This window comes from Acomys minous, assembly GCF_964271855.1.
Source record: "Acomys minous genome assembly, chromosome: 11".
NCBI lineage: Eukaryota > Metazoa > Chordata > Mammalia > Rodentia > Muridae > Acomys > Acomys minous.
In genome coordinates, this window is record NC_140492.1 from 63,427,905 (window position 1) to 63,454,273 (window position 26,369).

Below are 26,369 nucleotides of genomic sequence, written 5' to 3' on the forward strand. Positions count from 1 at the left end.
CAAGCATGTTATCATAATGAAACAATCGGACTGTTCTGTCTTCATATTAGTTGGCATCTAGTTAACTTAAGATATGTAACTACACATGTGCTGTTGAGGCAGACCAGGATGTGCAGCAAATTTAACAAATAAACTAGGAAGGAAGCAAAATTTGAAACACTTCATTTCACTTCTCAGAGTTCAGGTGCTCAAAATGTGTTGGTCAGGTTTCCTTCACTGGGAAAGATGCTTGTAAGAAAGACTTTCAAAGGGAGAGAGGGCGGTTTTGGCCCACTGGCTAAGGTGTTTCACCGTATGTTTGGCTGAGTCTCTTGCTAGGGACTGAAGAGAGGGCAAAGTGTCTTGGGGAGAATGGTGTATGGGGAAGGCTGCTCACTTCATGGCAGCTTTGAAGCGGGGAAAATAGCAGGAACTGGCCACTGCCACACGCAGATCTCCCCACGTGTTCCTGGTGAACCGCAGCCTGGGTCTACCTCATAAAATCCCAATGAGCTGTTGTAAACTGAGCCTTCAACACATGAACCTGCGGGCACATTTTAAATTCAAGCTTGAACTCTATGTGTTATTTTCTGTCTGTTTCTCTGTATTGGGGCAAACTCTGAAAACAATGCCTTATGGGTAATTGAAAATATAGAAATATATTCAAGTTAAACTATTGTAGCTGGTGAATCTGACATAGTGCCCATGAAAATATAAAGTCCTGTGGAAGAGAGAGCCTCTTTCTTTTTCCTTCCTCTGTGTGGCGGAATGTGTGTTATCTTCTTGAATTTATTAAGCATATCTAAATAAAATTATAGTTCAGAGGAGCCTTTGCTTAGGTAGAGGGGAGGAAAAAGCTCTCCTTGAAGCCAATGTCAGCACCATCTGCCCATATGCTGTATGGTGTGACACGAACCTCAGTCAGTGTCGGAATACCTTTCTGTTTCCAAAGATGAGTCTAGGCACTGCCATACAGACAACAGAGCCAAATGCAACAACTTCCGAATAAGTCTAATCCCCTGGGAGAACATAACAGTATGAACATATGCCAGATTCCGATGGGCAATTTGACATTGTCTCATTCCCTTCCTGTCAATATGACTTCTGAACCCAGTGAGCCTCTCATGCACCTTCTGTGATGACGAATTTTGATTGTCAACTTGACTCACCTGGAGGATGGAACCTCAATTAGGAAACTGCCTTAATCAGATTGGCCTATGGGTATGCCTATGCGGGGGATTTTCTTGATTTGTTAATTAATTTAAGAAGGCACAGACCACTGTGGGTAGTATCACCCTTAGGAGGGCATTTTCAATTGTATAAGAATGCTCGCTAAACACAAGCCAGAGAGAGAGAGAGAGAGAGAGAGGAAAGAAGGAGGAGGAGGAGGAAAGAAGAAGAAGAAGAAGAAGAAGAAGAAGAAGAAGAAGAAGAAGAAGAGACATAGAGATAGAGAAAGACAGACAGACACAGAGAGACAGAGAAACAGAGAGAAAGAGAGACAGCACTCAAGTTCTTATCTGAAGTTCCTGCCTTCATCTCCCTCAATGATGGGAGATTAAAATCTGTAAACCAGATAAAGCCCTTCCTTCTCCAAATTGGTTTTGGTCAATGCAGTGTGTTATCACAGCAAGAAGGAAGCAGGCCAGAACACATGCCCACAGCACATACTGATCAGGGGTGCTTCAAGTATTTGTTCTTTACTATGGCAATTTCACATTTTTCCACGTGTTTGTATATGCATAAATATTTCTTCTGTTTTATTGATACCTATGTATAGCAGTTACATATAAGATATTTTAAGATAATGTTGTCTTTTCATTATACTATAGTTATTTTTTAAAATAAAACTCCATGCCCTTAATTGTGTGCTATCATTTCATTATTCTATAGTTACATATATAAAACTTTATGGACTTAATTTTGTGCTATCTTCTCTGTATAATATGATAATTATTTTCATAAAACTTTACAGTCTTTATTCTATTTATTTCAATATAAAACAAAATTACACAAATACATTTTAAAATTTTTGACAAAATATTCATACTATTATCAGTTTACTTTAGTAAAATGAAAGTGTAATTAACCAATAACCTCTGAGTAGTTTCTTTGAGGAATGTGAAACATGAAATATCTCATTAATTTTAGCCATAGTGTTTGTCTTTGAGCAGAGATAAATTATGTGAATTATTATAGTTATGACATTGGTCCTGAAAACTTCATTAAAGATATTGTAAGATAATGATTTGGAACTTGTGTAATGAGGCTTTTAAACTATTAATGCTATTATACTAAAAAACCCTCAATTTTTTTGTATATGATTATAAATATTTCTCTAAAAATCTGAACTAAAGATGCTAGTTTTAAGGGTATTCAAATGGAAATACATTTTTTTGATAAAAAAGAAATCCAATTTCCATATTATTGCGTTAGTTAATACTTCCTAACCATATATACTCTGAAATATTCAAAGATAAAGATTGATAGAGCTAAATATGTAATAAACATTTTTACATGTAATAGCTTCTAGTATTTCACTATTGCTAATAATATCCACTCTTAATAAAAAAATACTTAGTTCACAAAAATATAAATAATTTTCAATATTTCCTTGATTTATGCATGTTTATCTTATATATAAAATGCAATATCATAAGACCAGAGAAGTAATTTTTCTTTTTGAAAATGTTATGCCAACAAAATTTAAGTATTTTATGTAGAAAGAAGTCACCCGAAGCATTAAAACCAGAACATATTAGTAGAGTGGCATTTACTCAATGTAGCAAAGCATAGCTATTGTACAATATTTTGTTATGCATTTTAATCAAAATATCTTCTTACCTCAAAATTTTCTATATGAATTCATAAAAAGTGAGTTTCAAGTATAATCACAAGGACAAATTTCTTTTGTTTTTGTTTTTCGAGACAGGGGTTCTCTGTGCAGCCTTGGTTATCCTGGACTCACTTTGTAGGCTAGGCTGGCCTCAAACTTAAAGAGATCCACCTGCCTCTGCCTCCCAGAGTGCTGAGATTACAGGTGTGCACCACTATGCCCAGCTAAGGAAGCATTTTTTAACCAACACTTGTCTTAATTAGGATTTTTTTGGTAGAGTCCTATGGTCATCATACAAATGATTTCCTATATTTGGCTAAAAAAAAATCTAGTCTGCATACTGGATTATTACACATGTATTAAGACGCATACAAATTATAGGCATAATTATATGTGTCTAACTTGGGTAAAGTCAACTCACTGAAGTCACGGTAGAATAATATTTGAAGCAATATTTCTCTGCCATCTTAGGGAACCAGACATGCCCTTCTAGAATCCTTGGGCACCAAGTTCTTAGGTGGCACATACTCATACAGACAGACAGACAAAACACGCATATGCAAAAAATAAATAAACCAACCCAAAATTTTTAAGTTAAAAAGAGAAAGAGTAGTCATAAGTTTTAGGAAAAAAACCTTTTTATTAGTTCTTTGAGATTTTCATACAACATTTTTGGGCCATATTCACCTTCCCTCCCTGGCCTTCCCACTCAGCTTTGTGTTCCTGGCCACAACCAAAGCTAAGTTTGGATGCCCAAGTATGCTCAGATGCCTGGCCTTCCAATGGCGCTTGGTTGTTATCCGGCATTGTACTCTTTAGAGAGAAATGGTTCTTTCTCTTCCAGAAGCTGAGAATGGCAACTGGCATGCTCCGGGAAGTCAGAGAGAAGCAGTTAGGATAATCTTTCCCTCTGATGCAGTCATTGGCTGGTGCCTCGGACAGATACCATGACATTCTAGATCTTTTGCTGCAACAGACAATTAAATCATTATGGAGCCAACATGTTCTAACAGTATGATTATTGGATAGGATTTTTTTTTTTTTTGCTTTCTGTTTGTTAATCTTTAAAAGATCCCATCCCAGCAGTCTAATTGGATGTAAGGCCAATACAATAGATGGGAAATCATGCCTGGTAGTAGATAGAAATTTAACCACTTCTTGAGGGACAGTGAGGTCATGGGCATTAGAAATAACTTACTGCCGCTACCTTGCTACATCACATAATTCCTTACCACATTCTAAACTTTGTTCTTATATCCACAGATAAGAAAGACTCCCACTCCTTATCAAAAGCAAGCAAGCAACCAACCAAACAAAAAACAAAAAAGCAAGACAAAGCAAAACACTTCTCTTTACAGGAAACAGAGATCACCACAGAAAATCACAACTGGACACAGTGCAGAGATGAACAGACCTTGTTAAGGCTGATTCAAACGGCTACATCTTTATCACAGCAGCAGCATCTGTGGCTAAGGAGACAATGCTGAGGGAGGAGAGAGAGAGGGCAATACCCGGACATCTGCTATGAAGCAACTTCTTATAGAAATGGGTGTATAAACAAGACCAGAACAGTGGCAACATCGACAGAAATTCTAACATGGAAAAGAGAAAATGTTATGGAGTCCCACTCCTAGACAAAGAATTACAGACAGCACATGGCTGCCGGGAGAGAGAGAACTAGTGTCTTTCACAGATGAGGCCCCTTATTTGTTACCCAATATCAAGTTGTCAGCTCTGCCACCATACAGATGCAATCAACAAAAACGAACTCAGCATATTGTGCTTGTAATAGTTGCACATATCCATATTTACACCCAGGTTTGTTTTATGTATTTGTAAATAATAATAATAATAATAATAATAATAATAATAATAATAACCCAAGAGACATGGGAGGGGTTGGAGTGGGTATGTTAGGGAAGACTGGCAGAAATGGAAGGAGGAAAATGTTATAGTTCTATTTCAATTAAGAATGTAGCATCAATAAATAATGAAAAACTAAAATCTCATTGTTTTTATCCTGATATGCCTGCCTTATAAAATAGAATCTAGAGTATTAACATTTGAAGGCTTACTTTTTACTTCACTCTTCTCTTGGAAATGTGGATTACCATCTTGTCCATATATTTCGACAATAATCATGAAATGTATTATGTCCCCAACTACTTTTCCCACCAGTGAATTATTTACCTTGTCCTGTAAGTTCTGAATTTACCACTTAAGAAATGCTCAGAGTCGGTGAAACAGTTATGAGGTCCGGAGACCCATCGCAGTCCCTAACACCCTATCTTCTTTGGGTGTGTTTGGCATCCCTTCCTGAAAAACAATCAGAGGATCTCAGAGGCAGGTAACAGTCAGATGGGTGCGGTGCTGAAGGTTTGCTGGCAAGATCTACTTCATACTAACAGATGGTATGGATCTCTTATCACTGTCATAAGGCTAGCTGTGCATCCACGCACAGTTCATTTTATAATATTTATCATCTGCACCTCTCCTGATCTCAAATTTCCATTTTGTTTAGAAACTGGGCTCCTAAAAAAAATCTCATGTAAGTATTCAATCAATTTACTTGTACCCTTTCCTAATTTTTTTTCTTACTTTAATGTTCTAAACAGCTTAGAATGCAGTCATTTCTATCACAAGCGACAGAAAGCACTGGCTTAGGTTGTAAGTGTTCCTGATACATGCTCTCTGCTCCACTCGTTCAAGGATCTGAAAAAAAAAAAAACCAACAGTTTGGAAGAAGACAGCTAAATGGAGTTATGAAAGCCGAACCTTCATGTATGCAGTTAAAACAGTTTTGAGTTTTCCCTGAGCTTCTGAGAGAAAGCTATCTCTGATTTAATGCTTGAAGAAAGCAAAGTTGAGCAGTTGACTAAAAGGGGAAAATACAGTCTAAAGCAGCATTTATACAGGGCACGCTGTAGAAGCTGAGGCATACAGGGGCACCTGACTCTGATGAGCATAAATATTTAAATACAGTTAGCGTTCAACACATCCCTCCTCCTATCCAAAAATGACCTTCTTTCTCTTCAGGACCATGAAGGAAAGAGGGGCACTAAGAAGGGAAGGCTGGTAAATGTACATCATCTCACTTTGTGCCTTTGACTTCCTTGTCCACTATACTCTCCGCCCTTCTGTACCACAGGTGCCAGGTAATCCTGTCATCTGCTCCAGAGAGCGAGCCACTCTCCTTTCCAGAAGTTGCAAACCCACATATGACTAATAGAAATCCCCACTTCAGTGAGGCAACTTGACACTGGAATTTTCTGCAGGAGAACAAAATCAGAGATGGAGGATCAGAGATAGTCCTTTAGTCCCATCGCTTTGTATTGAGCTGACCAATGGAGCTGGCAAAGGAGCCAGCTAGTTAATTTCTATCCTCACCATGCCTGAAATAATGGACAGATAGCAACTTAGAAGAAAGGTTTACTTGGCCTTTAACATTTGAGAGAGTGTATCCATGATGATGAGGCAGACAGGGGAGTGGAAGGCAGCTAGTCACACCACATCCACAATAGGAAGCAGAGAATGGAATGTTGGTACCCACTAAGTGTTGTTGTTGTTGTTAATGAAGGAACCCCAGCCCATGGGATAAGACTCCCACTTTAAGGTGAGTCTCTCCTTGTTAAATCTCTCTGGAAACAGTCCCATAGGCACACTATTGGTGTCCTTCCTAGGCGAATCTGAATCCAGCTAAGTAGACAGTGAAGGTCAACTACCAAGAGGAGGCGTGACTCATCTAAGGAAAGCCTAAAGTCCAGGGTCAGATGAGAGGTTTAATGAGAGAGAGAGAGAGAGAGAGAGAGAGAGAGAGAGAGAGAGAGAGAGAGAGAGAGAGAGAGAGAGAGAGAGAGAGAGAAGAAGAACCCCTTTGGCAATCTTTTGATTCAGTCTGCACTGATTCTGAAATAATCAAATTAGTATTGTGAAAGGGAAGCTTAGTTCATAATGTGGTGGTTGAATACCTTTAACGTATTGATGAGTCATAGAGAATTCTGTTTAAAAAGAAAGAAAGAAAGAAAGAAAAGAAAAGAAAAGACAGAACATCTCCCTATATCTACAATGACAGTGTAGGGCCTAGTTATTAGGCAGATTTGGACTCAGGGGTCCCGCTCAAGGACAATACAGGCGGTAAACCTTAAACCCCTACCCAGATCTAGCCAATGGACAGAACACTCTCCACAGTAGAGTGGAGAGTGGGATATTACTTTCTCACATACTCTGGTGCCTCATCTTTGACCATGTCCCCTGGAGGGGGAGACCTGGTGGCACTCAGAGGAAGGACAGCAGGCTACCAAGAAGAGACTTGGTACCCTATGAACATATACAGGGGGAGGTAATCCCCCTCAGGAACAGTCATAGGAGAGGGGAATAAGGGGAAAATGGGAGGGAGGGAAGAATGGGAGGATACAAGGGATGGGATAACCATTGAGATGTAACAAGAATAAATTAATAAAGGAGAAAAAAAAGGGGCACCCACACTGTCTGCCAAGCCACGGTCTCATAGGCAGGCATCTCCAGTTCTATTAGCCCTGCACAACCCCTGAGCATATTGAAAAGTTCAGCAAAATTGCTATGAGACAATCGTGCCACAGCTTGTTTAGTGCATTACAAAAATTAAATTGCTGCAGAAGCCATCAGCGCTTGCTAGAATCTTAGGGTGCACTTGGCCATGGTCTGATTCATAGTCTCCTTAGCTGAATGTTTCCAATTTAGGTGAGCTTAAAAGTTAGAATAAATATTTACTGATTTACTACTCCTAGGTTCCAGCCATCAAAAAAAAAAAATGAAACTAACTTAAATTTAGTATTTTTTTGGCAAAGAGCCATGAAAAAAATAAGCATTTAACATGAAAGATCAGGAGTCTGTTCTCATTCCAATTTTCCAGAGGCTACAAAAACAAAAATGACCAGAGTGGTATGTTTGAGATTGCTTTTAATAACTTTCATATTCTTAGAAAATGGATTGGAAGTAAACAACCTGTTATATATTGTTCAATTAAAACTGGAGTAGGGCTGCGTGCATGTTAAGCTAAACATCTGGGGAAGAAAGTCTTTGTGCTGGTAGCTGTTAATTTGTGTCTTGTGTAACTGTGTCTTACAGACAAAGCCTCGTTTTCACCTTGTGTTGACCTGGAGGCATGTGGACCGAGGTCCTCTATAGGAGAATCTGATCAGTAATTAAATTGGAACAGCTGTGATAATGGAGCCAGCGAGGCAGACAAAGTGAAAGTTGTGGGAATGTCTGTATGTGATGCTTAGTTTATATTTTTAGATTTGAAGGATGTTGTACAATGCAACAGTGTTTTAAGATAGTGGAGGCATTCCATGGGCTATGATTTTTTTTTGGTCACCCAGTAAGTTTCTTCCCATAGGGCCATATTCACAACCCATCACATAACCCCCAAATCTCTGTGCTGTGGTTCCTATCACAGGACACAACGCAGTCACTCTCCAGACTTCCCCGCAGTGGTCTTTCTCCCCTCATTTCTGTGTCTCATTGTCATAATTAGTTTATTGGGCTCATTTGAATTTATTCTGCTTTTTTTGAGCAAGTTCTCACTATGCAGCTGAGAATGGCCTCTTATCCTAAAATGAATAAATAGCAGAAAGAGTTCCATTGAAGCATCCCATTGTAATATGAAATAAAATATTCAAATGCTTATTAATGTTTTATTAATTTACTCCCCGTCTAATTATTTATCTTCACAAAACTGATTGCTCTGTGGCCTAAGTGATTAAAAATTCAATATATTCCTTCCCTCCAATTGCATTAGTCCCATTTGCCTTTGAAAGCAATGGAAAGAGAAGGCAGGGGGTGACAGAGTAAAGATGATAATCTTCTAGATGCATCGTCTTCTCTAGAAGTCACTGAGCCAGAAACACTGGCAAGACACTTGTATAGCTATTTCACCAGTTTTCAGCAAAGAAAGAAACAAAGCTCATGGCTGCTACATTCTATGCCAGTATATGTAAGATACGATGCTGCCCGGCAAATTGCTGTTTCTCTTCTAGCAGGTAATTGTGTTTGGCTTGTGTTGTGGTGGACACACAATTTGCATTTTTGCTTCACTTAGGTGCAGTTCTAGGACCTAGACCTTCAGGGACTGCCATGGGCATCCACAGTGTTATTGACGGCGCCCTTGGATCTTGCTGCCGAGAAGCACCAGCTCTTCCTCACTTACTGTTGTAGAATTTTCTGAAGTACACATCACTACTTGCAGTTTGCTGAGTTATGCACAGGTTCTTATGAGGGTTGTGTGTAAAGGTCTGTTGTCTTAAGCTGTAACCCAGGATCCTATCAGTTAGCTTTCGGCTGGATGTTATCAGAAGCTGACTCCGTGGTTGATACAGAAATACAAATGACAAACATGTGTAATGCATTTTAAAGGGAAGCACATCTGAAAGACTTGCAAAAATGGGTATTAGTATTATTTGCAAAATATGATCACTATATTAGCTTAAAAATAGATAAACAGCTAATAATATGCAGAGTCTTGAAGGAGAGATGAACATATTTTGTTGTTGTTGTTGTTGTTGTTGTTGTTGTTGTTGTTGTTGTTTAGATCCAAGTGTGGGATGAGGAACAGGTGATATTCATCCCCTTAGAAGTTCAACCACCTTGTGGGGGAAGAATGGTTGTTACCATCTGAAAAACATTCTTGAACAAACTCTGAGAAGAGATATAAATGAGAGCCCAAAACAGGAGGGGTGGTGTCTTTAGAGGCTTGGGATAGTTTTGGCTGTTCAACTCTCCTAGAGAGACCCACTCGAGGGAAGGTTTCAGGGCTCAGGGCTCAGGCTGAGGATCCAGGGCTCCGGTTGCTTCAGGTTCCAGAAAAAGAAATCCTGCTGACTACTCCAGGAGAATTGTTCCTCAGAACTGATACCCAGAAGGTTTCAGTCTTGTGTTCTTTAATCTCTTTTTCCTCTTGTTTAGATTAGTCAGATTATAAGTGAGGTATGTTAGGTTAATAAGTTTATAATAAAATATAATAGTTAAGAAAATAGAGCCTACAGGGTCTGGAATCCCTCATATATGTTGGTTAGGTTTATGAGGAAGATGAAACTACAATGAGGTTGTACCCTGACAACCAGACCCCATATGTCATGTACAAATATAACTTTTGATAGATAAAATACAGACTTAAATGTGAAATATAAGCACAGAAGCCTTCAAAAGGAAATAGACTTTGTTGATAAGTCTTTTTCATAGGCAAGAAATAAAGAAGTTGAGAGTCTCCCTAAAATTAGAACCGGTGAACTTGGTGAATTGTTATTACAAATACATGTCCAGTCAAAGATAGTTTTAAGAAATTTAAAAGACAAGACAAAAATGAAGATAAATATGTCTATAAAAGCATGTAATTAGGGTCTAATATATGGAATACACACAAAACAAAACAATGCTTCTTCAAGAGGCAGAAAAGCTATGAGATACACAAAAAATAATAGAGAAAGCATTTTGCAGTAGAAGATATATATATATATATATATATATATATATATATATATATATATATATATATATATAAAGACACACTCAGAATTTAGTTACAAAAGAAAACCAATTTAGAACAAAAATGGAACACTAGCGACAATTGCCTAAATCCATTAATGTTACAAAACCAAAAATACTGTTCATTAGATAGAGAGTTGTACACGTTGTAGAGCTGTTTGACACCATTGTACTAGTTATTTTCTGATGCTATCATAAAGACTATAAGCAACTTTTGAAAACATTGATTTAAGCTTACAGTTCCGGAGCAATGAAAGTCCATTACGGCAGGGAGGCATGGCGGCAAGTGCAGGTGTGGTGGTAGAAGAGCGACGCTGAGAGATCACATCTTAAGCTGCGAACATGAAGTGCAGAGACCCAATTGAAAGTGGGACAAGGTTATAAACTCTGAAAGCCAGCCTTCAGTGATGAACTTCCTCCATCAAGGCTCTACCTCCCATAAACTTCCCAAATAGCACCACAAACTGGGGGACACATGTTCAGATACTTGAAGGGCATATTTCTCACTTAATCCTCTATTCAGAAATTCTCTATGTGGTGAATCTTTATGCTAAGTTTGGAACAGTCCTGAAACAGCAGTCATCAAATCTAACCTATCACACACTGCTGTCTATTTGGTGAAGGCATACTAAGTAGGCATGAATTTGCAAATCTCAATTACATAAGACAAAATTTAAAGCTCTCATAAATAAAACATGTACCCAAACAAGCTAGAGAAAACACTTTATAATGCTTTCCTGAAATTTATATTTTTTTAAAAAAGCAGGCAAATGCAGATGTTTTGGAAAGAGAGATACTTGTTAACCTTGCCAACTTCAATCAAGGAGGGCAATGAGGGCAGCTTCACAGACTTTCGCAGTGCTGTGTGTTGTGTGAGCACAAATTAAATCCTGGCATTCTGATTTGAAAATTAATTGTACTTTTTACTCCTGTGGATTGTCAGCTCTTCTCTATTCTTCCCCAGAAATATAGAATAAAATAATATGGCTACATCAAGAACTTAGGCAAAGCTGGGTGTGGTGCCACATGCCTGGAAATTCATCACTCTGGAAGCTGAGACAGGAGGATGGAAACTGTGAGGCTACCCTGGAGAAGCTTGCACAATTCTGCTTCAAAATCCAAACAGAACAGCAATAACCTAAACCACAGCAACAGCCACACTGTGCACCTGCATATGTTTTTTAAAAAATTATTTAGTATCGATTACTGTCAATGAAATTCTCAAAAAAGATATAAAATATTTTGCAGTTTTTACTGTGAATTTTCTATTAATGTTCAACAGAGGAACCACAACCTTTCTAACTCACAACAGAAAATGTAATCATGTCCTTATATTGACCTGTATTTGTAATACTCATTTTTTCCTGTGATTAAAAGGAGGCCATCGCATTTCAAGTTTTGTTTAGGGTTACTCAACTACTTTTACTTTTAAAATAATTATATGCTAATATTCTGTTACCATAAGTGCCTAGGGAATCCAAGTCTATGTTTAAATTTCACCCTGAAAAAAAAAAAACCCTTCACTTTTCTCTTCAGACAGAAGGTGTGCGCTGTGTGGCACTGTCTTCTGTCATCATCCACTGAGAAAGCAATGGAGTACAGACTCTATCTGTGTAATTACCAGGCCCTACCTGCGGAGCCAGAGTTCATTAGAAGCAGCATGGGGGGTGGGGGGGTTGCTGCCTGCCTCCTATAGTGGGTGTGCGCACCATCCACGGACGTTAATGGGATCTCCATGCACACAGTGGGAAGACTTTGAATAGGCAAATGCAAAAATTCCCATTTCCTCCCCTGCATTGATGCACGGCAGGCTTTTCAGTTATGTGGAACTCTTGGGGGAGTAGATTCATTTGGCCTTTGACTTCATTTAGCACAGAAGACCCACAGGAAACCTTTATGGGAGTGAAACTGTCTATAGCGTCTTGTATTCCTGCTTACACAAACACAGTTATGCTTGCGAGCTTGATTTCTTAGGACATAGCAGGTTTTTTTTTTTCAGTTTTCCTCATCAAACTGATTCTGTGAACTTGCTTGCACAGGATAAAAACTGTGTTTATAGTTGGAGTAAGAAGTCTTGGGTTCCCTGGACATCTAAGGTGACTTAACTGGAAGTTTTGCATTTAAGAGAGCACAACTGTCATTCGTTACCTCTGTTTTTTTGTGACCATTTAAGTTTTCCAGCTCCATAGCCAGGCTAAGGAGCCAACAGTAACATCTACGCCTCTAATAGTCAGATTTATAAGGAGCAGCTTGCCTTTCAGAAGGATGGTTGCTATTTGACCACAATGTCATCACTGTTATGTCTCTCTCCTCTCTCCCCCATGCTCCCTTCAGTTCACAAGAGAACAACAGCCTTGTATGTATCATGTCTATCAGTGGAGAGTGGAGTCTGCAGGGCGGTGAGCCATTTTCTCACAGAAATAAAATAGCAGCACACGTTAAATTCAGGGGTTGGGGATCACAAAGCGACGTACAAGTATGTAAGCATATAAGTATTGGAAAGGACAACTACAAGGTAGTAACTGTCGACTTGCATACAAATCTGTTTCTCAACAAATGTGGTGACTTCAGACCCCTTTGTAGAGTTATGAAGACATGGATGACACTGTCTGTGTGAATATTTCCATGCGGAGCGCCATGTTCTTTGTTGAAGCTGATTCTCCATGTAGTGATCTTAGTTTGAGAACAGGTCAGGTATGGCATACGGCCATCATCTCCCAGGATCCGCTGCACTTCATATACTGGAGTACAATGGAAATTTTTACTGTGGTGCTCTTTTCAGACCGGCGTTTGTTGACCCATTCAAGGCGTTAAACATTTAGCATGATACTGAGTTACAGTGTGTCCTTAAGCCACATAGTCGGGACAGGTTGCTAACATGACTCTACGCTACGGGACATGGCATTCTTCTACTCAGGCCTTGATGCAGTCTCTGTCCAGTGTTCTAGTCTTCTCCAGCTTGCCACTGACATCAGTCGTTCTTTCCTTCTGTCCTTCTACCTCACTCATGCATGAACGCTGGATACTCTTCTAAGCTTCATCCCCATGCCACTGCTCAACAGTCCTGCTAGGCACTAATATGTCACGTGTCAGCAATCAAAGGCTTTGATCCCACCCAGCCAACACCCAGGGTGACCCTGTTAAATATTAATTTGACAGGATCCATAATTACCAGAGTGATGGGCCGCTGAGTGTGTCTTTGGAGGATATTCTTAAGTTAATTGATGTGACGAGACTTGCCCACTGTGAATGGCACCTGTCCCCATGGGTGGGGACCTGAACTATATAAGAAAGAGAAAGTGAGCTGATCACACATGTGTTCTTCTTTCTGTGTTTTCTGGTTGAGGATACAATATGGCCAGCTGATTCCAGTTCCTTCTGCCTTGACCTCCTCATCATAACGAGCTCCTTAAACTGTGAGCTAAAAAAACAAACAAACAAAAACAAAACAGCCCCCCCAGAACAAGTGGAAAACTACAAACAAAAACATTATCATCAACAACAAAAATAAAAACAAACAAACCGAACAAACTAAAGATCCCATCCCACTTAAATTGCTTCTATGGGATTATATTATCACAGAAAAACAAAAAGAAGTTTATACGTGAGATTTCTTTCCCTCACATCCCCTTCCCCATGTCTCTTGCTTTCTCCAAGTAATAGAATTGAATTCTGAGCGATGGCTTCATCACCGAGTCTCTGCAAGTCTTTTAAAGTGAAGACCGGGCTAAGAATGACCCAGTGTAGCCTGGTCTGTCCCTAAGCATGCTAGCAGCACTCTTTCCTAGTGCAGCCTGCCCTGCACCCTCCAGTGCTTCTGCGCCATGGTATCAATCTGGTTTGGAAGGTCTCTACCAGCTCCAACAGCACGGGAAGGAAAAATAATGGTCCTTCTCCACCCAGCTATGTATGCCACAGAGTTTAAACAATAAATCATGCGAGCATCAGAGTCACCAATGCTGATATTGAATTTTAGGTCTAATTAGGTCTTTAAATTAACAACATAAATTAGTTTTAAGGAAGGAAGAGTAAAGCATGCCAGCCCAATGGTACTCTGTTTTCCTTGATAGCTTGTCTAAATTTTCGCACAGCAAGGTAATCTCAAATGATGCTAAATACATTTGGGCTCTCAGAGTACTGTCTCTATTTTAATCTACTTTAATATGTTATACATTGCATGTTTTAAAGTCTTGCTGCTTTATTTACTTTTAACAGAGTTTGCCTTTAATCCATTTCAGCACAGTCTCTTGTAATATCCTGTTGTTCCTCTGCCTGGGATAGCCTTGTCTTTCCCAATCATGTCCCATGTCTGCCTAGTCTGCTGTCGAGAGCTCTCATCTTGGGAGGTGCAGTCCAGATCCCTGCTCTGATCGCTCTATTCCTCCTTCTATCCTTTGGTACCTAATGAAAGATTTGCATCCCTCTTTATCCTTCGGGGCCTAGATGCTTTGAGGATGGAGGATGATGAATAACTTCTACTAATAAGAAAATCTCTACTTCATTAAGATGTTCCTGAACATTTATTATGTTTCAGGTCCCATGGAAACACCTGCCAATAGAGGGAGAAAGAAAACTCATTTTATTTCCAAATGGATCCTAAGGGAGAAAACAGAAATTCCAGACAAAAAGTGGAGTATAAAGGAACAGTTTTATATTGGAGGTCTCTCCAGAGTCCTTTGGCAGTGACCCAAAAGATAAAGAGTCGGGGCATATAGCTTAGTGGTAAGGAGTTGCCCAGCATATTTGAGACCCTAAATTTAATCATTGCTAGCGTAAAAAAAGAGATGGAAAATGATAAAATTCCTCAACTCCGGGGAATTACAATGTGTTTAGAAAACAAAGCAACATATAAGCTGATCCTTAAGGTGGAAAAATCACTAGAAATGATGAGAAATCACATGTCCAGAGATAATGACATGTTGAGAGTGCCATGGAGTAGGGAGGGTAGACAGCTATCAGATGGAAAATATGTATAGGGAACAGGGCTGTTTCTCCAGAATCTGCCAAGTGCATTTGACTCCTTCATGTTATTTTCTAGATATGTAGTTTTTCACTAATGGAAAGGAAAACAGCTACAGTTTATGACTGGAAAACACCATTATTAGCAGCCAAGAAAGTATCATCATCACACTCTTTAATCTCTTATATATGCCTCTAAAAACAAAAGGCAAGCAATAAGGCTAGTTGAGACTCAAGGCAAGAGTCACGTCTTTCTTAAAGGTGGCATTGTTTTTGCACTTTTCATATATTACTGTCCTTGACAATCAACTGTTTACATGATGCTGCTTGGCGACTATTGGAAGCAAAACATGGCTTAATAAACATGGCAGTGAAAATGGTGGATGCTAGTGGCAATGTTATAGAAAACATCATGCAATAATGAAGAACTCTGCACCACACAATGCTCTACTCACAGCAGGGGTAAGAGAGCTGGCACCTCAAGCAGAAGAGAGGGAAATGGCAAATCTCCCATAAAAGGAAGAGCTTCAAACCGAGACTCGGATCTTAGCCAGGAAAAACTGAACAAAATATCAGTTCAGCATTCCCAAAGCACATCTCGATTTTTGGTCTTATTTTTTTTTTTAAGGCTAATGATTAGTAAAATTAAAAACATCATCTTATTTATTCATATACTTATTGTCCCTGACTGATTTTTTTTTTAGCATCTGATCCTAATGAAATGAAAAATAGCTGAGAGGAAAAGCAAATTCAGTAATGCCTCTTTGAGTGCACATGAAGGATGATACAAATATCTTAACAGCTTTTCAAACAACAGTTAAAGAAAAGAGGTCATGAATTTGAAATGGAGTGGGTACGTAGAGGGCTTGCCGGGATGAGAGGAAGGGGAAAATGACACAACTATATTACTTTTTCAACTTTTAAATGTTATTAATAAGAAAAAGAAATAGTTGTTGGAACCTCTTAGACAGTGTGCGGATTGCTTTCCAATGACCAGTGATATTTAAATTATTTAGAATAAAGTATGCAGTTTTGTCTTGACCACACATCACTGCATAGAGCAGAAGTGTCCTCTGTGACTTCATTAGGGCTCCAGAGACCTCCTCTCTAGGGTGTGGGAAGTAAGGGGTTTGGAAGCACTGAGGTCAGGTGCAGGCAGACCACATCAACAGAACACACAGCAAGCTGACTTTTGCTGCTCCTTGGAGTGAGCAATATTTGTGAGCAAAACTTTCTCTTGGAGAACAAAGCCTGCCTTTCTGATCCTGTCACTCAGTAGAAAGAACAAAGACTTGGTACTTGGAACCAGAAGAACTGAAATAAGTGTTTCCTCCATTTTCAAGCCCTCAGCAGTCAGAAGGTATATTTCTCCCTTTGAGTACTGGATATCAGGTGGTTTACCCCTGCTGTGAAGATGATGAGAAAAAACAATCAAAATGTTTTGTACTATGATCTTGATGTCATAAGTCACACTGCTTTTACATCTGGAAATATGACATGGTGGGGTATCACTGTAGCTTCACTAGAAAAAGCCAGCCATCGGCTCATATTTATTTTCTTACAGCCCATTAAAGTGGCTACACAAAAAAATCTCATTAGACCATGCAATTTTAAATTTGTGTTCTCTCTTTTTAATATATATAAATCTTTCCTATGCTAAACAAAAGCCCTTAGAACAACAGCTTCTCACTCAGGACTTTTGCCATTTTTTTTTTTCAAATTGCAAGGCTTCTCCTGTTAGACCATCTGGTATTTATTGTAAAATACACACCCCCGTGATGTGCTAATTGCCACAAGAATGCGACCTCACAACTGTAATTAGTTCTTTGTACGCAGTTTCTTCCTGCCACGGATAGTGCTTTCCTGAATAAATGATAGTGTGGGATTGCCTGTGTCAAAACACTAGCCCATTGTTCCCAAGAACAGGCACAAGAGAAGGCTGGTCTTCTGTGAGGGGTGGCAGCTACCCCTGTCACCCATGTGAAAGCAACCTTAAAGGGGACCTAAAGATGTGACAGGAAAATTCACCACTGAAGTAGGGAGAAAATAAGCTTCTAGAACACAATTTCATTATAATCTCTACAAAACCACAGTAATGTTAATACAAAAAAAAATTAAAATACTAATAAAATAGAATTTTGAAATCAACATTATCTGGTAAAGTTGATTTCAATCTAGTAGCCACGTGTCACGTTTATATTCCCTATTACCAACACTTTATTGTAGCTGATGTTTTTGACTATTTGTTAGGTTTCTAGGCTACCACCCTTCTACACACCAATCCCTTCCAACCACCATACACTAGTTGGGAGAGAAAAAAAGGATAGAGGGGGGAAAGGGGCTTAGATCTCTTTAGATACTGTTTAGGGGCACCGAGTTTCTTGGGGGGTAAGTCCAATTTTCATTGTCAAGATATCTCCAACCAGCAACCAGCAATCCAGCAAACAACAAATAGCAATCAGCAAACAGCAAACAGCAGGAAGCAGCCGCAGCAGGGGAGGCAGAAGTTGCCTCTTTGGAGCCCCTCCTGTTGCTCTCAGGGGACTGAGATTTATAAGAGTGCCCAGAATTCCAAACTTAACATATCCCCAGCTGGCAAAATCATGCCCTTGCCAGAGCATGAGAACAGTACTGGTTAGCTCCTGTGGTCAATCTGAGGCAGCACCATTTCCCACACCCGGGACTGAAACGAAGCTAAGACTCCTGTGGGGACCCATGCCAAATTCTGCCATGTCAGAAATCCTGTGTTTAGGCTGTGTGCTGTGATCTTTGAGTTGCTGACCTTTACCTCACCACAAGGTCCTGTGTTCTAGGCTATCCTTGAACTATTTACCTTTGAAAGAAGTAGAGATGTCTCAACTTGGAACCCCCCCAGAGGATCTAGGAAGTTCTTACAAGGAACTACTCAGAGAACTAGAAAGTTCTACAGAGAGCAATTTAGGCTATTGCATTCTTGCCCTGGCACTAGGGTGCGTAAGATAAGAATAGATCCTATTGACCTTGCCCTATATATGTTCCTGCTAGTTGGCAATAAAGTGAATCTTGAGCAGAAATTTCCTGACTTGATTCGTTATTTCTCACGTCTTTGTATCCTACTTTCAATCCCCACTCCCTCTTTCAGGTGAGCTCTGATTTGATTTTTCCTGTGGGCTGGGACCCGACAGACTCGTGTGTGTGTGTGTGTGTGTGTGTGTGTGTGTGTGTGTGTGTGTTTAAAGAAACCAAAAGTTCTCACTACGTTTTATTCTGTAACACTCAAGTTATGGCTGATTACTTCAGTGACAAAAGAAATTCCAGATGATGAGAGCCTAAGACTGTAGCAGTATTTTCACGGGAAGATTACCTGGAAGCCAGCTGCTCAGGCACAGTTAGGACATCGCCTCTGATGCCACCTCAGCAGGCTGCAGTGCAGCAGGAAAGGCATGCACACAGTACTGCAGTGCGCTAGAAATGGTGACGTGTGTAAAGCCAGTTTCTACAGGAACAAGAAGCAAAACTAAGGCTGTGGCAGACAGCTGGAGAGAATCAAATGTGTAAAAAAGAAGTGGACAGTAAGATTCAGGGGAGGGGTGGGAAATGGTAACCCTCCAAGGTTAGGGTTTGGATTTTGATGTGTTACCAATATTTCGTATAAGAGTTGGGACAGAAAAACAAGGCTCAAACTTTCTAAAAAGAATCTGCTTTTGGCTTATTTGTGTAGAAATGCCCAAGAAATGGTAAAAATGCTTGTGTGCAGAGCTCATAGCAACATAGGGTTGAGGAGGTAATGACTCTGTGATTAACTTTGTAAAATTATACAGTGGAAAATAAAATGAGAAGAGTGTAGAAAACGGACACGTTCCTCAAGAACATCAAATGGTAACAGAATAAGGAAATGTCCTGCCAGAGATAGTAATGATAGCGGAAATGATTAAGACACTGGAAAGGAAATGTTACTGAAACCAGGAAGAACCTTTTAGGAGAGAAAAGTTGATCAATGTTACATTGGAACCTGTGTTGGGTACAATCAACACTGTTCTGTGTAAAATTTTATAAAGCCATCAGTGGTCTAGGAAAGGACTGGATGTAAGTTTATGAGCAGTATAAAAAATGTGATTATATGAGGAAGTTCATCAAGCACAAAAAAAAAGTATAATTTTTTTTTTATTAGGAAAAACAAATTTGGGCAATGTTTTAGGTAGAAGAAGCCAAAGGAGGAAGGGTTTGGAGGTAAAGAAAAAGGGATAAGTGTAACAAAATATCCTGTGATGTCACAAGAGCTTGGCATATAGGAAAACTGTGTTTAAAATGCACATTTAATATAAAGAGGCATTGCTACCTTGGAGAAGGAAGTTGAAAGGGCAAAATTCCAGTGCACATCATTTCAGGGAAGTTGGACAGGCTACCAAAGCAGGCCTGCTATGTCACAGAGATCCAGAGACAGTCACCCAGGGGAGGGGAATCTTTGTTTTAATGCGTCACTGCACATTTACACACATTGACTCTGAGTAAAAGTGTGTGTAAACTGGTTGGTCACAAAGGAAAAAAAAATGAATCACCTTAGTCACTACGTTTTCAGTACTGCCTGGGAACTACTCTAAAACAGCTTCCTGCTTTTGCATCTGTGCTTCTGAGCTGAATTAAGCACTTTGCACAACCACAAATTATCTTTCTTTCTTTCCCCAGTCTTTATTGATTAGCCTTCTTTAACAAATAATATATGGGATCAAAAATCTAATATTTCCGAGTTAGAAGGCCTCTCTAACACATTAAAATGCCATTGGCAGATGACTTTCTTCAGATAAATCTGAGCATTTTCAGGAGGAAGGGGAGACACATTTGTTTTCATATCAAGAAGAATGGCTATTCCGAGAGGTCTATTGATCTCATACGGATTTCAGAAAGAAAAATGGCCAAGTAAGAGCAGCAGTGGGGATGAAGGATGCTGCTGTGTAACTCCTTAGTAAACATAAGGAATTAGATTAGGCAATTAAGGCCCAAGACGCCTGAGTCTGCAGAAGCAGTGCTTTCAGCAATAAAATCAGGGAAGAGATGCACCGTGGTAATTTCCAAGACTTTGGATTCTCACACGGTGTCTAGATCTAGATTTGCAATAAAAAGTGAATTTGTACAAATAAACATAATTAGTGCTGAAGTCGTCAGAATATAAAATATAAGTACCAGTGAGGTAGAATATAAATTCTGAAAGAGGTGGAATAGAGAGTGGTGAACTTCAAAGAATATCATTTTTCTACATGGGGGCCTTGGTCAGTCAGTATTTGGAGTCAGAATGTTTGATCTTAAAACTCATAATATAAAACAAAACATGCAGACAAAAACCAGATCTGTTTATACACGGTCATAATCCTCATCCTGGAGATGCACAGACTTACAGATCACTGGGGCTCTCTGGCCGACAAACCTATTCAGACAACTTGAGGCCTATTGGAGACTATCTCAAAAATAAGATGGACAGCATATGAAAAACTTCACCTGCGCTTGACCTTTGGCTACACACAGAGAAGAAACACAAGTGCACGTGGAGTACGCATTTGCACACACACACAAGTAGAGGAAAAAATAAAAATAAAGAGAATTTTCACATTGGTAGGAGTTAAATGTCAAAAATGATTACAGTTGGACGGACCATATTGGAAGTTATGACTTTACAGAGCACTCTACAAAACGACAAAGAATGTGTGAGAAAAGAACTTCCGAGAATAGATGTGTGTGTGTGTGTGTGTGTGTGTGTGTGTGTGTGTGTTGACTGTACTTAGGAGTGCTGGTGCATGAGCTCATTTTCATGCCTCTGAGGAACAGAGAAGAATACTAAGTCATCTATCTGCTCTATCACTGTCCACTTTATTTCCCTGAGAATTGGTTTCCCTCTGATGGCAGACCTAAGTGTGATTAGCAAGCCTCAGTCTCTGTCCACAACAGCAGTAGTGCTTCAAGAGTGTCCTGGTTTTGTTTGTTTGTTTTCGACTATTCTCATTATTTGGATCTGACTCTCCTGGAATTCATTATGTAGAACAGGCTGGCCTCAAACTCATAGAGACCCACTTGCCTCTGCCTCCTCGAGTGCTGGGTTTAAAGGCGTGCACCACAACTAAACATGTGTTTTAACGTCAGTGCTGGGGATTTGAGTTAAGGTCTGCATGCATGCACCGGCACTCTTATTCACTGAGTCATCTTTATTGGCCTGGTCATGGTTTTTTAAGGAGACAAAGCAATAGGCGGTATACATCTGCTTGTTACTTTTGCATAACTATGACTTTTAGCTGACAGAAGAGGTTTATCGCCTTGGCTCATGGCTCAGTGGACATTGTCTATATGGCAGGGAAGTTAAGAAGGTGGGAGTCCTTGTGGCTGTAGTGGCAGAAATGTGAGACGACTTGTTGTATCATGGGAGATCCTAACTAAGAAGCGAAAACCTGGGCCCGAAAGCAGAGCTGGAAATTGGCTTTAAAGCCACAAATTCAGTATTTTCCATATCCCCAACTTTAAAAGCATCACAAGCTCCAAATCAAAGATCTCATTTTGGAAATGAGGGTTGTTTAAGCACATATATCTGTGAGAGTCATCTTCACCTTCAGATTATTAAAGGCTTATATAAGTGGATATAGATGTGGATGGATTCCCATACACAAATGTAGATATGGTGAGAAGGGACTTATTAGAGTAACTGGCTCATAAAATTACAGATGCCGAGAAGCCCTGTAATAGGTGTTTTGCAAGTCTGAGATCAAGTAAGTCATTGGCATAGTTCAGTCATCGTTTAGTTGTAAAATTTCAGAGTCAAGAAAACTGGTAACATAATTTTCACTCTAAGATTAGATACCCAGAAGACTATTGGTACATGCCTAGAACAAAAGGTGGGGTACTTCGGAATTCTGACACCCAAGTCCAGAAGAATAAGCATATTCAACTTCTGAGAAAGTGGACAAGAGATAGAAAGAAAGAGAAGCAAGGGTGAGAAAGAGGCTGGAGAGATGGTTCAGGGGTTAAGAGCATTGCCTGCTCTTCCAGAGAACCTGGGTTCAATTCCCAGAATCCACACAGCAACTCACAGCTGTCAGTATCTTCAGGATCCAACTCCCTAACACAGACATACACACAGACAAAGCACCAACGTGCATTTTTTTAAAGCCATGAGAAAGAAGGATGAGGAGGGGGAAGAAGAGACGAAACAAGTGAAGATGGGAGAGGGAACTCATATTCCTGTACCACTTTATTCTCTGTGGACCAAGCGGATGATGCCCACCTACACCTAGTGAGGGAGATAGTCCCTGACTGTGCTTCCGCATTCAAATGTCAGTCACTGTCTTCTAGAAAGAGCTTCATAGAAATGTATAGTAATAATGTTAGAGTTCCCTGAGGGACACTCAAACATAGAATTGCCTCCATCAGATTAGTCTGTGGGACTTTTTTTTAAATTAATGGATGTTATGACCTACACACACACACACACACACACACACACACACACACACACACACACATATGCAGTAACTGCTCCTGGGCAATCTTATGTGGTTGTTTCCCCTAAGATGGAAATTATTTCTTCTTCTTCTTCTTCTTCTTCTTCTTCTTCTTCTTCTTCTTCTTCTTCTTCTTCTTGTTCTTGTTCTTGTTCTTGTTCTTCTTGTTCTTCTTGTTCTTCTTCTTCTTCTTCTTCTTCTTGTTCTTCTTCTTGTTCTTCTTCTTGTTCTTGTTGTTGTTGTTGTTGTTGTTGTTGTTCTTCTTCTTCTTCTCCTCCTCCTCCTCCTCCTCCTCCTCCTCCTCCTTCTTCTTCTTCTTCTTCTTCTTCTTCCTTTTTCCTTTTTCTTTTCTTTTCTTTTCTTTTTTTTTGGTTTTTCCAGACAGGGTCTCTCTGTGTAGCCTTGACTGTCCTGGACTCACTTTGTAGACCAGGCTGGCCTCGAATTTCTTAAGATATGATGTTTGCAGGGAAGTGAAACACCAGGCTGTCACAAGGGGAGGGCAAATACTGTATTAAAGTTAGTTAAGATAGGATGTAAACAATTCAAAATAGCATCAGGAAGTGTCTGAAACTGACTAAATTTTCTATGCCCATCCCTTCCCAAAAGAATACAAACAGTAAAGACTGCTAAGGGAAGTCTTTTGGACAATCCTAGTCTCCTGGAAGAAGCAGAGACACGTCAACTGGCTTGGAAGAAGCAGAGACGATTTGAACTGCCTGGAAAAAAAGAAGTCCTCCTGAGACGCCTGCAAGGGGCTCAGAGCAACAGACCCACCTGGAAAGGACACCCACCAACTGATTGAACTGCCTGCAGTCTCTGAAGTGAGCTCAAGATGTCTAGGAATGGTGAGCTGTTTCACATACTAGGATGAGCTTTGGTGATGTGACTCTGATTGAGCAATCTCTGATACTGTAGGTAGCCCTCCCCTGTATTCCTGTAAAGTAACCGTATAAAACTCAGAGGCTCATCAAGTTAGATTCTGGTGCTAATCCGTACTTTGGTCTGTGATAGGCTCCCTTTCTTGGGTGAATAGATGTGAGTTGTGTATACTCCTAGGAAAAAAATTTTGTTATACAATAGCCAGGTGGTTCTGATAAGCAAACTGAACAAGCCACAAAGAGCAAGCCACGGAGAGCAGGCTAACAAGTAGCATTTCCTGTTTTCTACTTTAGTTAAGGCCTCCAGGTTCCTGTCTTGACCTTCTGACCTAGCTTCCATTGATGGTGGACCAAAGAGCTGATATAAATCCTGTCCTCTTAAGGGTGCTTTGGGATCATGGAGTATTCACAACAACACAAAAGGAAGCAGGCCTGAAATTGTTATCGTGTATGGCATCTTGGTTTATATAATTATGTTGGCTTTGGAGGAGATTGTGGAAATGTTCATAACTTAAGACTGGAAAAACTATTCTTGAATGCTAAGAATTCAGTGGACTACTATGTGGAAATTAGGAACATAAGGATGCTGAGAGAAATGTGGACTGCAGCAGCTGGCTTGTAAGACTTAAGAGGGAAGGAAAAGGTCTCTTATAGCTGTTTGTGTTATAGGCACAGTTAAGAATTGATGAAAGAGCTGGGCGCAGTGGCACATACCTATAATCCTAGTATTCAGGGAGGCAGATTCAGGCAGAGCTCTGTGAGTTCGAGTATAGCCTGGCCTACAAAGCAAATCCAAGACAGACAAGACTACACAGAGAAACTTCATCTCAAAACTGGGACAACTGTTTAGCTAGGGCTGAAATCTAAGTAGTTGTTGATAAGATATCAGCATAGTTGAGGTGCAATCTTCTGGAAAGTATTTCCCCAGCGTCAACACAGAGTGGGCCCATGTTACACGTCAAGCTGAAGTTCAGAGTGTGTATGCGTCTCCTATAGAATGTTTGTTTTGAAAGGATAATGAAGATCATTTGCAGCTTGGTATTATGTGTAAGGATTGGAGTCTCTGTGGTGAAGCGAGCACTGAGAGGTCATCGGGAAACATGGAACCTCAGCTGAAAGGAACACCTCTGCATATTGTAAGTGCAAAGACTTCAGGGTGACCACTACAGACAGCAGCTGGTGTGGAGTTGAGCCTGCCTGGGTCTACAAGCGAATTATGTGTGCTACCGATGGCAGGGCTGGAGAAGAGGGATTGCTCTGACTCTTTGGAGCCCAGGAGATTGTGACACTTTGGACCCAGAGCTTGTTATGTGTTAGATTTTGGCTTTGCTTTGATCTAATTGCAAGTGTGACTTGGTCTTCTCTTTTGGGGTAAGAAAGCATTTGGGTTGCTTTTCATTTTACAAGCCTCCACAAAGTTATGAGTCTTTGGATGATTTAAAACAAGTACTTGAACTTTTTGAAGATTCATTTTTTTATTTTTTAATTATGTGTGGCTGTGCATAATGGGTTATAGTTATGAATACATGCTTGCAGAGGCCCAAGAGGAACAAAAGTGTCAGGTCCTCTGGAGATGGAGATACGGATGGTTATAACCCAGGTGCCATCACCTGGATCTCAGTTCCTCTGGAAAAGCAGTATTTTTAGCTACTGAGCAATCTCCCCAGCTCTGATAACTTGTACTTTCCCACCACTGAAAAGTTTAAAACATAGTGGGACTCTACACATTTTGCCTGTGTTTTATGTTGTGATATTAACAAGAGGCCTTGGTGATAAATAAGAAACGAAAAATTAACAGACACACTTGTGTGTCAGCTTGACAAGGGGTTAATTGTGCTGATTAAGTTTTGTCAACTTGACCTAAACTAGAATTTTCTCTTATCCGATTGGCTATGGGTATGTGTGTGGGAGCATTTTCTTGATGAATTATAGATATATGAGGGTTTAGGTCACTGTCGGCAGTGCTGTCCCCTTGCAGGCAATTCTGAGTTACATCAAAATAAGCTGAGGAAGCCATGGGAAGCAAGTCAGCAGGCTATATTCTGCTATGGCATCTGCTACAGTTTGTATCTCTAGGGTTGTGTCGTGACTTCTTCAGATGATGGACTGAAGTTTGTGCATGAAATCAGCTCCTTCCTCCCTCCTAAGTTGTTTGGTCAGTGTTTTTATCACAGTGGTGGAGAAGCAATCCAGGACAATACTTTACTAGGTTTCTGGGTATCCCTTAGTGTAGGAACTGTGATACTTAAAGCTAAGCATCACAGTATGTATACTCAGGAACCAAAGCACAGTGTCAAAGGTTGTATCCAATTCAGTTTGACAGTAATGCAGGATTCTTTATGCGAATATTTGCCCAGATTTCTAATCATACACCAATATTGAACAGAATAGACTACATCCCTGATGTGGCAGACATTGCCCAGATTTCTAATTTCTATGAATTTGAGAAGATAGTAAATTTAAAAGGCATACTATTGTAGTTGTAATTTGTATTTACTTGCTTGTTGTATGTGAATGCGCTAACTAACACCTTTATCAGATCTTTCCATGGATACCTTTTTCCTTCTATTTATTATTATTACTATTTTTGGAGGCAGGATTTATCTGTGTTATCTTGGCTGTCCTCGACTCACTCTGTAGACCAGGCTGACCTTGAACTCACAGTGAGCCACCTGCCTCTGCTTCCTGAGTGCTGGGATTAAAGGTGTGGACCACCATGCCCAGCCGACACCA